Source organism: Microcaecilia unicolor, chromosome 3 (assembly GCF_901765095.1).
Source record: "Microcaecilia unicolor chromosome 3, aMicUni1.1, whole genome shotgun sequence".
NCBI classification, from domain to species: Eukaryota; Metazoa; Chordata; class Amphibia; order Gymnophiona; family Siphonopidae; genus Microcaecilia; species Microcaecilia unicolor.
In genome coordinates this window covers 268,234,299-268,247,664 of record NC_044033.1, presented here as the reverse complement: position 1 = coordinate 268,247,664, position 13,366 = coordinate 268,234,299, and the positions used below count along the sequence as shown (strand labels likewise).

The 13,366-nt window shown below is 42.3% G+C and overlaps 1 long non-coding RNA gene across 1 annotated transcript in view; it reads right to left on the bottom strand.

Annotated features, from left to right (window-relative positions):
• LOC115465039 overlaps positions 1-13,106 on the bottom strand; it is a 32,358-nt gene extending 19,252 nt beyond the window's left edge. Inside the window, exons 1-2 of the long non-coding RNA XR_003941305.1 lie at positions 12,732-13,106; positions 11,705-12,458 (exon numbers count right to left, since the gene is read on the bottom strand). This is a non-coding gene — a long non-coding RNA (uncharacterized LOC115465039). The remainder of the gene's footprint in view (positions 1-11,704; positions 12,459-12,731) is intronic.
• Between the last annotated feature and the right edge of the window lie 260 nt (positions 13,107-13,366).

The window sequence follows — 13,366 nt, the reverse complement described above, 5'->3', positions numbered from 1 at the left end:
GGCGCTGAAATATCAACTAAGTGTATCCTATAATTGGCGCCTAAATCTAGGCACTGCGTATTGAATAAGCTTAGTTGGCACTGATATCAGACCCTATTTTTTAGACGCTATATATAGAATCTCCCCCTATACATAGTAACACAGTAATTGATGGCAGATAAAGACCTTAATGGTCCATCCAGTCTGCCCAACAAGATAAACTCATTTTACATGGTATTTGATACTTTATATGTATACCCAAGTTTGATTTGTTCTTGCCACACTTCTTGTACTAAAAGTTCTGAAGCTAACGTCGAAGCCCCTTAAAATTTACACTCAAGCCCATCTATATCTATTCAGTCATGATCAGGGTGTAGACCGTAGAAGTCTACCCAGCACCTGTTTTGCTTCTCAATTACCAGCGTCACCATCCAATCTCCACTAAGATTCCGTGGATCCATTCCTTCTAAACAGGATTCCCTTGTGTTTATCCCACGCATGTTTGAATTCCATTACCGTTTTCATCTCCACCACCTCCCGTGGGAGGGCAATCCACTTACCCTCTCTGTGAAAAAATACTTCCTGACATTACTCCTGAGTCTGACCCCTTCAACCTCAATTCATGTCCTCTAGTTCTACCACCGTCCCGTCTCCGGAAAAGGTTTGCTTGGGGGTGGGGGTTTCTACTGAGAGGTGTGTGAGAATGAGTGAGGGTGAGTGTTTTGCTGAGGGATGTGTGACGTCTCCTCTATCGTATCAGAAAATCTGGAAATGTTTCCCTTCCTTAAGGATCATCACTGGCTTCCCATTCCCTTTCGAATATGATGTAAAATCTTATTACTGACCATTAAGGCTTTACGGTTGGCTCCCCATCTTATCTTAATTATCTTACCAATCCCTATTTCACTGCATGAGCATTACGCTCCTTAAACAATCAGCACTTGATCCTCCTGGTGCCTAGATTTGCCAAACATTATCTCCCTTGAAAAAGCCGGAGGGCGAAATGGGTCCCCGTCGGGAACTTTGAAGCTGGATTAAATGGGAAGCTATGACGCTCTCTCTATATATTTTTTGTCTTTTCTTATAAGTTTGCACCACTTCATTGTTCATATGTATGGATGAGCATAATATTATTTTTTGAGCACAATAAAGAGCAAAATATATTTTAGGAGTTTTTTGGCCAATGGTGACATAATGGCCCATTGAGTACTGAAAGTACATCAGTGAAAAGTTCACTTGAGCACCTAGGTCTTTTCCTCTGTTTTTCGACAAAAAGCTTTGAGTATAAAGAGTCTACGAGCAACTTATATCGTATTCTACAGTATCTTAAAAACTAGACTGGCTTAGAGGGACATTTTCGAAAGGGACGTCCAAGTTTTGATTTGGACGTCCTCGCAAAATGTCCTGATCCAGGGGCGGAGAAACCTGTATTTTCGAAACAAAATGAATGTCCATCTTTTGTTTCGAAAATACCATCAGGGACGTCCAAATCCTTAAATTTGGTTGTCCCTAGACATGGATGTTTCTGATTTTCGGCGATAATCAAAACTAAGAACGTCCATCTCAGAAACGACCAAATGCAAGCCACTTGGTCATGGGAGGAGCCAGTATTTGTAGTGTACTGGTCCCCCTGACATGCCAGAACACCAACCGGGCACATTAGGGGGCACTGCAGTGGTCTTCATAAATTCCTCCCAGGTACATAGCTCCCTTACCTTGTGTGCTGAGCCCCCCAAGTCCACTACCCACAACTGTACACCACTACCATAGCCCTTACGGGTGAAGAGGGGCACCTAGATGTGGGTACAGTGGGTTTGTGGTGGGTTTTGGAGGGCTCGCTGTTTCCTCCACAAACATAATAGGTGGGGGGGGATGGGGCTGGGTCCGCCTGTCTGAAGTACACTGCAGTCACTAAAACTGCTCCAAGCACCTGCATACTGCTGTCACGGACCTGAGTATGACATCTGAGAATGGCATAGAGGCGGGCACAAAATATTTTGAAAGATGTTTTTTGAGGGTGGGAGGGGGTTAGTGACCACTGGGGGAGTAAGGGGAGGTCATCCCCGATTCTCTCCGGTGGTCATCTGGTCATTTTGGGCACCTTTTTGTGCCTTAGTCATAAGAAAAACAAGTCCAGGTGAAAACGTCCAAGTGCTCGTTAGGAACGTCCTTCTTTTTTTTGATTATGGGTCAAGGATGTCCAAGTGTTAGGCACACCCAAGTCCTGCCTTCGCTACGCCTCCGACACTTTGGCCATCCCTGCGACAGAGTGCAGTTGGGGACGTCCAAAATCGGCTTTCAATTATACCGATTTGGACGTTTCTGTGATTTGTGTCGAAAGATGGACGTCTTTCTCTTTCGAAAATTAGCTCGTTAGTGTGTCCCGAGGACTGGGTTGAGAACCTCTGCTTTTCAGTGATGGCCCATTCCTAGTTTAGACTGGTTAAGGTGCATAAGGGCCAGAAAGTGTATGAATATCCTTAAATGACTCTACATGGATATTCTGACCATTCAGAATGAATCATGATTTATGACAGGGTTTCTCAACCCAGTCCTTCGAGAACCCCAAGCCAGTCAGGTTTTCAAGATATCCACAATGAATATGTATCTCTCTATTATAACCTACATTACACATCCTAATTACAACATTACTATTATACCACAAAGCATAACTTTATTCAATTTAAACATATATTCTTACTTAATAAGTGGAGATTAAACAAACCACTGGAGTAAGGTATTATCAACACCGGCACTCTAAAGATTTTATCACATGTCAACACAACTTTGTACTACATACACATAGTTAATTGACTTATCTGTTTATGTCCTTCCAAATTGAAGAGATGTTTATATAGTCTCACATCAAATTGAACCACAAGTGTCAGTTATATGTTCGTTGATAAATAAAAATTTTCAATATCCTCTTGATAAGTCAATGTCCTTTGAAACCAATGATTCCACCGAACCCGATCTTCCATCAAGTTCTTCTTACAACAGTGTTAAGTTCTCACACGTATCCACAATTATCCACAGATCTCAACACAGGCCGTGTTTCATTACTACTTCTTCAGGAGATCCTACATATAAATATGCAACATCACTACATTTATCTTAAATATCAAACCATATTATAAATCATGTATACTTAAATTTCTTACCAGCCACATTTCAGCGCTAAGCACAAAAACAGAAACTTCCGTTCTGATAGTCTACCATGTCATGTCAGATTGAATGATCTAACTTTATGTGAAGCTCCTCTTCTTATACAGACATTAATAAAGCCCAATCAACTTCCTTATTAAGGCCATGTGGGTGAACCGTCCTCCAACTAAAAATATATCGCTGTTCCCTACGGATAAGTTCTCTTTCCACATTACCATACCCATCCTGCATACAATTAATGACCACAAATCTCAAATCATCAACTGAATGATTATATGTAAGCCAATGGCTAACTAAAGGAGTATCTCTTTTCTGTAAACGGATATTACTCAAATGTTGAGCAATACGTAATTTAATTTTCCTAGTGGTTTCTCCTATATACCATAGCTGACATGGGCAGCATATGGCATAAACTACATTATATGAGTTGCAATCTGTACAAGATCGCAACTCAAAATGCCTATTCAGAGAATGTATCCATATACGAGTTGTGCATAATGCAAATTTGCAATATACACAAGATTTACAGCTAGTATGTCCCCCCACTTCTTGATGAGTGTTTATTTGGTAAAACTTTTTCTTAGATAGAATTTCACCTATATTTTTATCTCTACCACAGGCAAACCTAGGTTTTATCTGTAAACTTTGATGGAGAGATAACACAGACCAATGTTTAAGAATAATGTCTTGTATAGCTCGTGTTTGCTTGTAATAAGGGAGAATACAATTAACCTGGGGGGTGATTTCATTCACAGAGGGTGCCTTACTGTTCAACCAGCATCTTTGTGCATATTTTGCTCTTTTATGAGCCGACTTAATTGCATACTGCGGGTATCCCCGTTTGTGAAATCTATCTGCCATGGACATTGCTTGTTGATTAAATTCCACAGGACTAGAACAAAGTCGTTTAATTCTCAAAAACTGACCTATCGGGATACTTTCTTTTAACTTCCTCGGATGATGACTATTGAAATGAAGAATAGCATTTTTATCTGTACTTTTTCTAAATAACCCTGTGGTGAATCGACCATCCATAATCTGTATATTTATGTCCAAAAATTGCACTTTTAACCCTTTAGATTGTACAACAAATCGAATATTGGTATCACAAACATTTAAATATTCCACAAAGGTCTGTAGCTCGTTTTCTTTTCCTGACCATACAATAAAAACATCATCAATATACCTCTTCCATGTAACTAGATGAGGCATATTGTGTGCATAAGTATCTACATATAAAGATTCAAACCAGGCCATGTATAAACAGGCAACCACCGGGGCAACAGTAGCCCCCATGGCAACTCCTTTTACCTGTAAATAGAATTGATCCATAAATCGAAAGTAATTTTTTTCTATAACAAACATCGCCATTTGTAATAAAAGCTGAATCTTAGATTGAGCAAGATCTTGCTGTTCTAATGCATGTTTTATCACTTGCAAACAAGCCTTCTGTGGAATACTCGTATAAAGAGATGTTACATCTAATGTTAGCAAAATAATCTGCTGGGTAGGAGAAAAATGTAACCCCTTCAAAAATTCCAGCATATCACTAGAATCCTTAACATAAGATTGTATACGCGTCATCTGTGAATGCAAATGAAACTCCAGAAATTGAGATAAAGGTTCAAACAGGGACCCTACACATGATACAATGGGTCTCCCCGGTGGATTCATAATCGATTTGTGAATTTTTGGTAAAAAATAGATGTTCGGCACACTCGGTTTTTTGCGTAACAAATATTTAAACTCTTTCAATGTAATGATTTTATGATCTCTAGCTGCTTCTAACATGGCTGTCACTTGTTGCACATATTCATCAGTGGGATCAGAGATTAATAATTTATACGAGGCGGCATCTAACAATTGAGATAACGCTTCTTGTGTATATTGAACAACATCCTGTACAACAACTGCACCCCCTTTATCTGCTCGGGTTATAATTATAGATTCATCCTGTTTTAAATTATATAATGCAGTTTTCTGTAATTTAGTTAAATTATGACAAACAGGAGTATGTTGCTTTTCTAACATCTCTACGTCACGCATGACCAATTTTTGAAACGTATCCACAGCCGGATCAACCACCCCAGGTGGCAACCATGAAGAAGCTAACTTATATTTATCAAAAAATGTAACCGAATTTCCCTTTGTCAGAGTCTGATCTGTATCAAACCCCGTTCTATTATCAAAAAATGCACGAAGTTTTAACTTCCTAAAGAATTTCTGTAGATGGATTCTAATTGAAAAGGCATCATAAAACACAGTGGGGACAAACGACAACCCCATAGATAAAACAGATATATCCGTCTCTGATAAATTTTTTGAGGAGATGTTCACCACTAAATTCAATTCTTCCGTCCTCTCCGACTTCGAGTCGTTAAAGGGACAGTAGGAATTATGAATATGTATGAGATATATTTGTATACAATGAATATCCATTGTGGATATCTTGAAAACCAGACTGGTTTTGGGGTTCCCTGAGGACTTGGCTGAGAAACCCTGCATGCTTGTCCTTTTCTTTGTTAACCTCTGACACATTACGTGAAATGGATGTTTGTTTGTTTTTTCTTTTTTTTAACATGACAAATTTGAATTTGTTTTCAAATGCTTTTTATATGTTCTTGTTTTTTTTTCATATTTGTTATATTTTTTAATTATGCAAAAGAAGTTCATTTATTTAAGCAGTTAGGATTAGATTCTACACACGAGGCCTATAAACAATCGGTGTCAAAACAAAATATACAGTGGGGGAAATAAGTATTTGATCCCTTGCTGATTTTGTAAGTTTGCCCACTGACAAAGACATGAGCAGCCCATAATTGAAGGGTAGGTTATTGGTAACAGTGAGAGATAGCACATCACAAATTAAATCCGGAAAATCACATTGTGGAAAGTATATGAATTTATTTGCATTCTGCAGAGGGAAATAAGTATTTAATCCCTCTGGCAAACAAGACCTAATACTTGGTGGCAAAACCCTTGTTGGCAAGCACAGCGGTCAGACGTCTTCTGTAGTTGATGATGAGGTTTGCACACATGTCAGGAGGAATTTTGGTCCACTCCTCTTTGCAGATCATCTCTAAATCATTAAGAGTTCTGGGCTGTCGCTTGGCAACTCGCAGCTTCAGCTCCCTCCATAAGTTTTCAATGGGATTAAGGTCTGGTGACTGGCTAGGCCACTCCATGACCCTAATGTGCTTCTTCCTGAGCCACTCCTTTGTTGCCTTGGCTGTATGTTTTGGGTCATTGTCGTGCTGGAAGACCCAGCCACGACCCATTTTTAAGGCCCTGGCGGAGGGAAGGAGGTTGTCACTCAGAATTGTACGGTACATGGCCCCATCCATTCTCCCATTGATGCGGTGAAGTAGTCCTGTGCCCTTAGCAGAGAAACACCCCCAAAACATAACATTTCCACCTCCATGCTTGACAGTGGGGACGGTGTTCTTTGGGTCATAGGCAGCATTTCTCTTCCTCCAAACACGGCGAGTTGAGTTCATGCCAAAGAGCTCAATTTTTGTCTCATCTGACCACAGCACCTTCTCCCAATCACTCTCGGCATCATCCAGGTGTTCACTGGCAAACTTCAGACGGGCCGTCACATGTGCCTTCCGGAGCAGGGGGACCTTGCGGGCACTGCAGGATTGCAATCCGTTATGTCGTAATGTGTTACCAATGGTTTTCGTGGTGACAGTGGTCCCAGCTGCCTTGAGATCATTGACAAGTTCCCCCCTTGTAGTTGTAGGCTGATTTCTAACCTTCCTCATGATCAAGGATACCCCACGAGGTGAGATTTTGCGTGGAGCCCCAGATCTTTGTCGATTGACAGTCATTTTGTACTTCTTCCATTTTCTTACTATGGCACCAACAGTTGTCTCCTTCTCGCCCAGCGTCTTACTGATGGTTTTGTAGCCCATTCCAGCCTTGTGCAGGTGTATGATCTTGTCCCTGACATCCTTAGACAGCTCCTTGCTCTTGGCCATTTTGTAGAGGTTAGAGTCTGACTGATTCACTGAGTCTGTGGACAGGTGTCTTTCATACAGGTGACCATTGCCGACAGCTGTCTGTCATGCAGGTAACGAGTTGATTTGGAGCATCTACCTGGTCTGTAGGGGCCAGATCTCTTACTGGTTGGTGGGGGATCAAATACTTATTTCCCTCTGCAGAATGCAAATAAATTCATATACTTTCCACAATGTGATTTTCCGGATTTAATTTGTGATGTGCTATCTCTCACTGTTACCAATAACCTACCCTTCAATTATGAGCTGCTCATGTCTTTGTCAGTGGGCAAACTTACAAAATCAGCAAGGGATCAAATACTTATTTCCCCCACTGTAACTAGCCATCCTATATAATAATTTGCACCTCCAATGTTCTATCGCTGTCTGGCTGCCTGGGTTCGTAACATCTGATTCACGTCAACCAGCCTCCAGCGTTCCATTCCCCCTCACTGCCCCGCCCTCGCGTCAAAATGTAATGATGTCAGAGGGCGGAACAGTAAGAGGGAAGGGAACGCTGGAGGCGAGCTGATGTCAAGAGGGAAGGGGAGGGGAGAACTGATAGACATGGATGGGATGAGAGGATAGTAGAGGAGAGAATCGCGGGACACGGATGGGAGGGCAGGGAAGAGGTGAATCGCTGGACATGGAGAGGAGGGAAGGAAAGAATCGCTGGACATGGAGAGGAGGGCAGGGGAGAGACAAAAAAATCACTTACAAGAGAGCCTTTCTAGGGCCCATTTTGAGGAAACGGGCTGGGTTCCACTTTATAGAATAAGCCTAAATTTTGGAATACGCCTAGCGCCCATCCACGTGACTATATTTAGTCACAGGCAGTTATTCCAAGTAAAACTTGGTGTAAATGCTGACGTTTAAATTATGTGCAGACCAGGGTGTATTCTATAACCATAGATTTTAGAAATGCCCATGACCCACCTATTCCACTCCCATGGCCACACCCCCTTTTCAACTATGCGACTTAGAATTTACACGTATCACATTATAGAATGTGCTTAGACAGGTCTGTGTGTAACTTTCTAATTAATGCCCATTAGTGGCAATAATTGCTTGTTAAATGGCAATTTTGGTACTGACTGGCTTGTTAACTAATTAAACTGTGCATGCAAATCCAGAAAACGAATGGATTTGGGCGTGCAGCTTAAGTCACGCTATATAGAATCCCGGGGTTAACGTCTACCAAAGTGGGATCTGCTGGCATCTTATCTTTGCAGCTAGTCCTGAAGAGCCAGGAAAAAGCTGAAAAATAACCCTAAGCTTTCAGAAGGGTAGCAGTAAAAATCAACAGCAATGAGGCTGGTGAGAACTAACAGACTAACCAATTTATTGAGGCACGAGCTTGCAAGAACAGGAGCCCATTTTGCTCCAGCCGCACTTACAGTAAATGTGTCCTGGCTTTACTGAGAGACTAAGAAAAAACAATGAAAAACAAAAAGCAACACTCAGCAGTAAGTCAAGGAGAAGCAGCAAGAAAAATACTCCTTCTGAAGAAAATATACAACCAGAATATTCTTAATACAGTTTTAAAAAAATAAGGCATAGCGCCCTGCAATACGATTGAGAGCACATTACTCCTTCTCATCATCTCTAGAATATTTAACCGCTGATAGAAAATCCTTATAAATCGGTGATAACTCATATATATAAAAATCAAGCCCCAGTGACCCAAGAAGTCACTACCTAGAGAGCTATTCATTATTTACATGTGTGTGTGAGGTTCTCTCTTAATTATATATACAATATACAACCTCTCTGTCTACCGTAATGGAGCCAGGAATACACCTACCTATTCAAACACAACATAACCTTGTATCTGTTCTTTACCGGACTTGGCAAACGCCTTTACGGTACTGTGTAAGCCACATTGAGCCTGCAAATAGATGGGAAAATGTGGGGTACAAATGCAACAAATAAATAAATATATATATATATATATATATATATATATATATATATATATATATATATATATATATATATATATATTTGCTTAAAATTAATCCAGGAACTCACTGTACATCTAGTTGGAATATAATTCAAGAGTCCATCCACCTTTTACAAAAATGTCTGCTCGCTACAGGAGTGTAGCGTCCACTAGGTCTCTTCATTTCTGCAGTTATAGAGCCACACAGACAATATCACCAGCAAGCATTCTTCCCAAAAGAACTAACCCGAGATGAATTAGTTACTAAACAGAAACAGCTCGTTACTGCATGGATGTTGGCTAGGGGGACCAATCATCTGTCATGCAGGCTTTGTTCTTTGTTACTAATATCAAATTTTACTAGACGGCATGTGTCAACCTATGTTTTCCCCACTGCTAACTGGGCACAGTAGTGCAGACTGGCATGTTAAATATTTATTCCAGTTTGTGTCTGACACTTTCGTACGGCGGCAGCAGATTATGCAAAAGCAGATTAAGCATTAGAAGGATTATCATTACACCCACATAGCAGGTGTATAGGTACCTGCTCATGTTTTAAGAAATGCCTATGCTAACTTAGGAAAAATAGTGCCCGGCATTCTTGTTCCATCTACAATACACAATTTTGTTTTCAGGAACATCATACGTGTTATTTTAATTATTCAGCTTTCCCTCTGCAGTTCTTTACATGCTGATGACAATGTGTGCTTAAACACAGTGTTTTGCAGCCACTTAAGCAACCAGCAGAAAGTAATATTGTGGAATAGAAAAACTATAGAAGTGACCTGCAGCTTGGTCTAACCTCATTTCTGTGATCTGTGTTGGTAAAACCTAAAAACAACCATACAAAATCCAGGGTCCTCAGGAGGTACGGCTTGGTGTTACTTTGTCACGTTATGCTTATGTACCACCTTTGTTAAACAAAAGCACGACCTGAAGCAGTCTACATCAAACAAAATAATTCAGGGATCAAATGTAGAGCAATAACAATTCAGTACATCAATAAAATACAATCATATATCAAAAATGTGTGTGCATTGCAGGAAGAGGTGGTAGATTTTGTGTATGGGAAAAATTGTGTTTCATTTACCATTTTGCACTACACGAAATAATTCATATAACTGAAAAGTCTTCTTCTGATTGCACTTCATTGTAATACAAGAGCAGTAATAAATAATGGCCTTGTAGGATTTGTTATTTCCACTGTACACGTCTAAATCATCAATATAAAATAAAAGCAGCCCTGATGTCACGCAGTCTCCTTTGGAGAATGCTCTGCTTTTATTTTATTGTATTATTATTATTATGAACAACCCAATGACCTAAGTACCAAATTGTTTTTTTACAAATGATAAAAGCAGCTGCAGTCCTTTCATGGTGGATGTCACGTTCAGATTTCTCTGACACTGTGAGTCTTTCCTTCACCTAAAAAGACAACCATTGACTCCATATTGGAGAGGAGTCATTTCCATACAAGGCTCTTCCATATTCCTTACTACGCCTGGTATAAAGCATGTACCTCTGAATGTGGCCAGGGAAAAGAAATGCTAAGGGTTAATCTATCCACATGAGCTTTATTGAAAGCTACTGCGTGTACCACCTGGCTCCCACAGCTCTACATGTATACCATTAGCCATAACTTTGAGAGCAAGGAGAGAGGAAATGACTTTATTGTGACAACCTCTGGCATGTGCTGTACAATCTCATCTGTGTCAACCCCAGTTTTAACTTTCAGTCACATCAGTAACACATTCATGTATTAGCCTTATTCAGTAATGAGGTTTTCCATAGACACAAAATGGGAAAAGGTCCTTTTTTGAATAAGGCCCGGTGCCCTGTTTATTAAAACACCAGCAGCAAAAACAAACCCAGTGTTTTTATTGATGCTGCCAGGTGAAAGGTACATAGCTTCTTTTACAGCACTCTTTGGTGAAAATAATAGAGATACTTAAATCCCCAAAATCAAACACACAACACACACAAAAAAAACCAGCCAAACGCCTCTTCAAGGCAATGCAGAATACACGACAAGCCCTGTGACATCTGAGCATCAGGCAATCCAGACACCTCAAGAATGTTCCAACCTAACCCCTCTTACTCTGCAAAAACAAATCTCCCCAATTATTGTGTAAACATGAGTGTGCACCAGCTTCACGACACAAGCCAACCGTATGGCGAGAAAGGGCAGCAAATTTTACAGAATCAGACCAGCCAGAGATGAATGCACTCACTACTCAAGCACTGAATCCGGTTTCGCACAAGTTTTGTTTAAAATCGTGCACAGTTAGCAATGCCACCGGCAGGACAAAAATCAATCGCCCCCTTCTTCAGTGGATCCAAGCCCCCCTCCATCTCTCAGGCTTGCTACTCTCAGGAAGTTATCGGTGCCACCAATTCCCCCCACCCCAATATTTCAACTGCCCTCATGGAGCTGATCAGCTGAAGTCAGCCTAGCACTGAAGTCACTCACCTCTGTCACAAGCAGAGGGAACAGGTTGGCTCATGCATTCCAGCACAAGGAGCCCCGTTCACCTGCCCAGGGCTAAGCTTCCCTTTGCACTTTTCTCCCCTCGCATGCCCTCTCTCGCTTTCCTTCCGTGTGTCTTTGCCCAGCACTTACCTTGATCGTTGCTCTGAAGCCGTGCAGGGGGGGATCCTTCATTGGGGATCCCCGATCCGCCAGCCAGGCTCTTGCGCCTCTTCGACATCTGCAGCGGGGGCTGTCAAGAGATCCCTTCACTCCTGCTCCAGGGAAGGTGCCGTCGATGCAAGGGAGAGCCGGCGAGCAAGCGCTGCCGAATGCAGGGCGAGACTTTGTTTCCAGCGGGCTGGAGAGCTAAAGTGGTGAAAATCCGGCAGATCACAAGTGCATCAATTCTTCCGGGGTCTGGGGATCTCATTCACTACCAGGATCTGCGGAGTTGCAACCACATATCCGACTAGAGGGTGTCCAACAGCTCGGCACTTTCATGTCTCGATTGGTTGCACTTGGGACCCCTTGGGGTGGGCAACAAAAATGCAGGCTGAAAAAAGTAGGTGAAGGTGGAAGAAGGCAAAAGAGGAAAAAGGCGGGAGAAGGTGGCTAAGAGAACCAAATAAACTCCAGATGCGGCTGGGAGACGCGGGATCACGTGCCTCGCTGGGGCTGAGGTTCCTGGAAGGCTCTGTGCTGTAACGTGCGCGGCCGCCAGGGGGAGCCCGAGAGGCCACAACCTTCCCAGCCTCCCCGGTCTGAACCGATCATCTGGCCAGGACTCGGGATCGTCATGGTCTCCTGCGCCACCCTGAGCCCAGCTGTCTTCTTCAAGTCCCAAGACCGGGCAGCCTCGGGTACCAAATGACGATCGGCTGCCATACCACTTAGCTGGAAGCACCTGTAGGAAGATCAAAGAGGTTATTTTATTGTAGCAGCAGGGAAGCTGAAAGGAATGTGCCTATACCTGTAGCCTTTGCAACCCTTCCCCTCCTAAACATCAAACGTACCAGTTCCTTGTCTATATAATGTCTTCTCACCTTCTTCTTCCTCTCCTCCCTCCCCCTCGGCCAAGAAAAAAAGTCAACTTCTTAAAAACTGCTGCAGGTATTTTCTTAGTTTTGCAGACATATATATATATATTTATATACTACTCTTCATATTAGCATCTTACCTTTAACGCTAGTTAAGGATCATATCTTTTGCCGTCCTGGTCTTCAGGATCCTTTACAGAGACCACACTTTCCCTCCAAAAGAAAGGCTAATAGGGCGATCCAAGAGGTGGAAGTTCAATCAGAACACCTCAAGACGCAGCATTTTGCTACCTGCGGCGCTGATGAAACCCAGCCTTCAGCCCTAGGAGTTTTGCCAGGTAGCCAGAGTGTCTCTCTCTCTCGAATCTTTTCAGCCGGTTACTTACTTATCTTCTATCAATCTGGCTCAGCTTGCAAATTCATAGGTAACACTCCCCTCGCTCTCGTTTCTCCGCCGGGGACTTTGCAGTGGGAAGAAGGTGTGTGCGCGCCCGCACTGGATCGCTGGAAGTTTCAAGTTGTCCTGTGCGAGAGAGAGAGAGAGAGGACCGCTGCTCGGGCTCCTCTGTCACGTCCAACAGGAGGCAATGACGTCAGTAGCTCCATTGCTAGAGCCGAGGCCGGCGATTCATTGAAATGATAAAGGGCGCAGCGACGCAAGCAGACTGAACCTGTTAACTATAGGCTGCGAGCGGGCACGAGTCTGGCAAGCCAAGCAACGCCTGCAAAAAAATTAAACCTGCTCTGCAAAGTGCACAACTTCTCCCCCTCTATG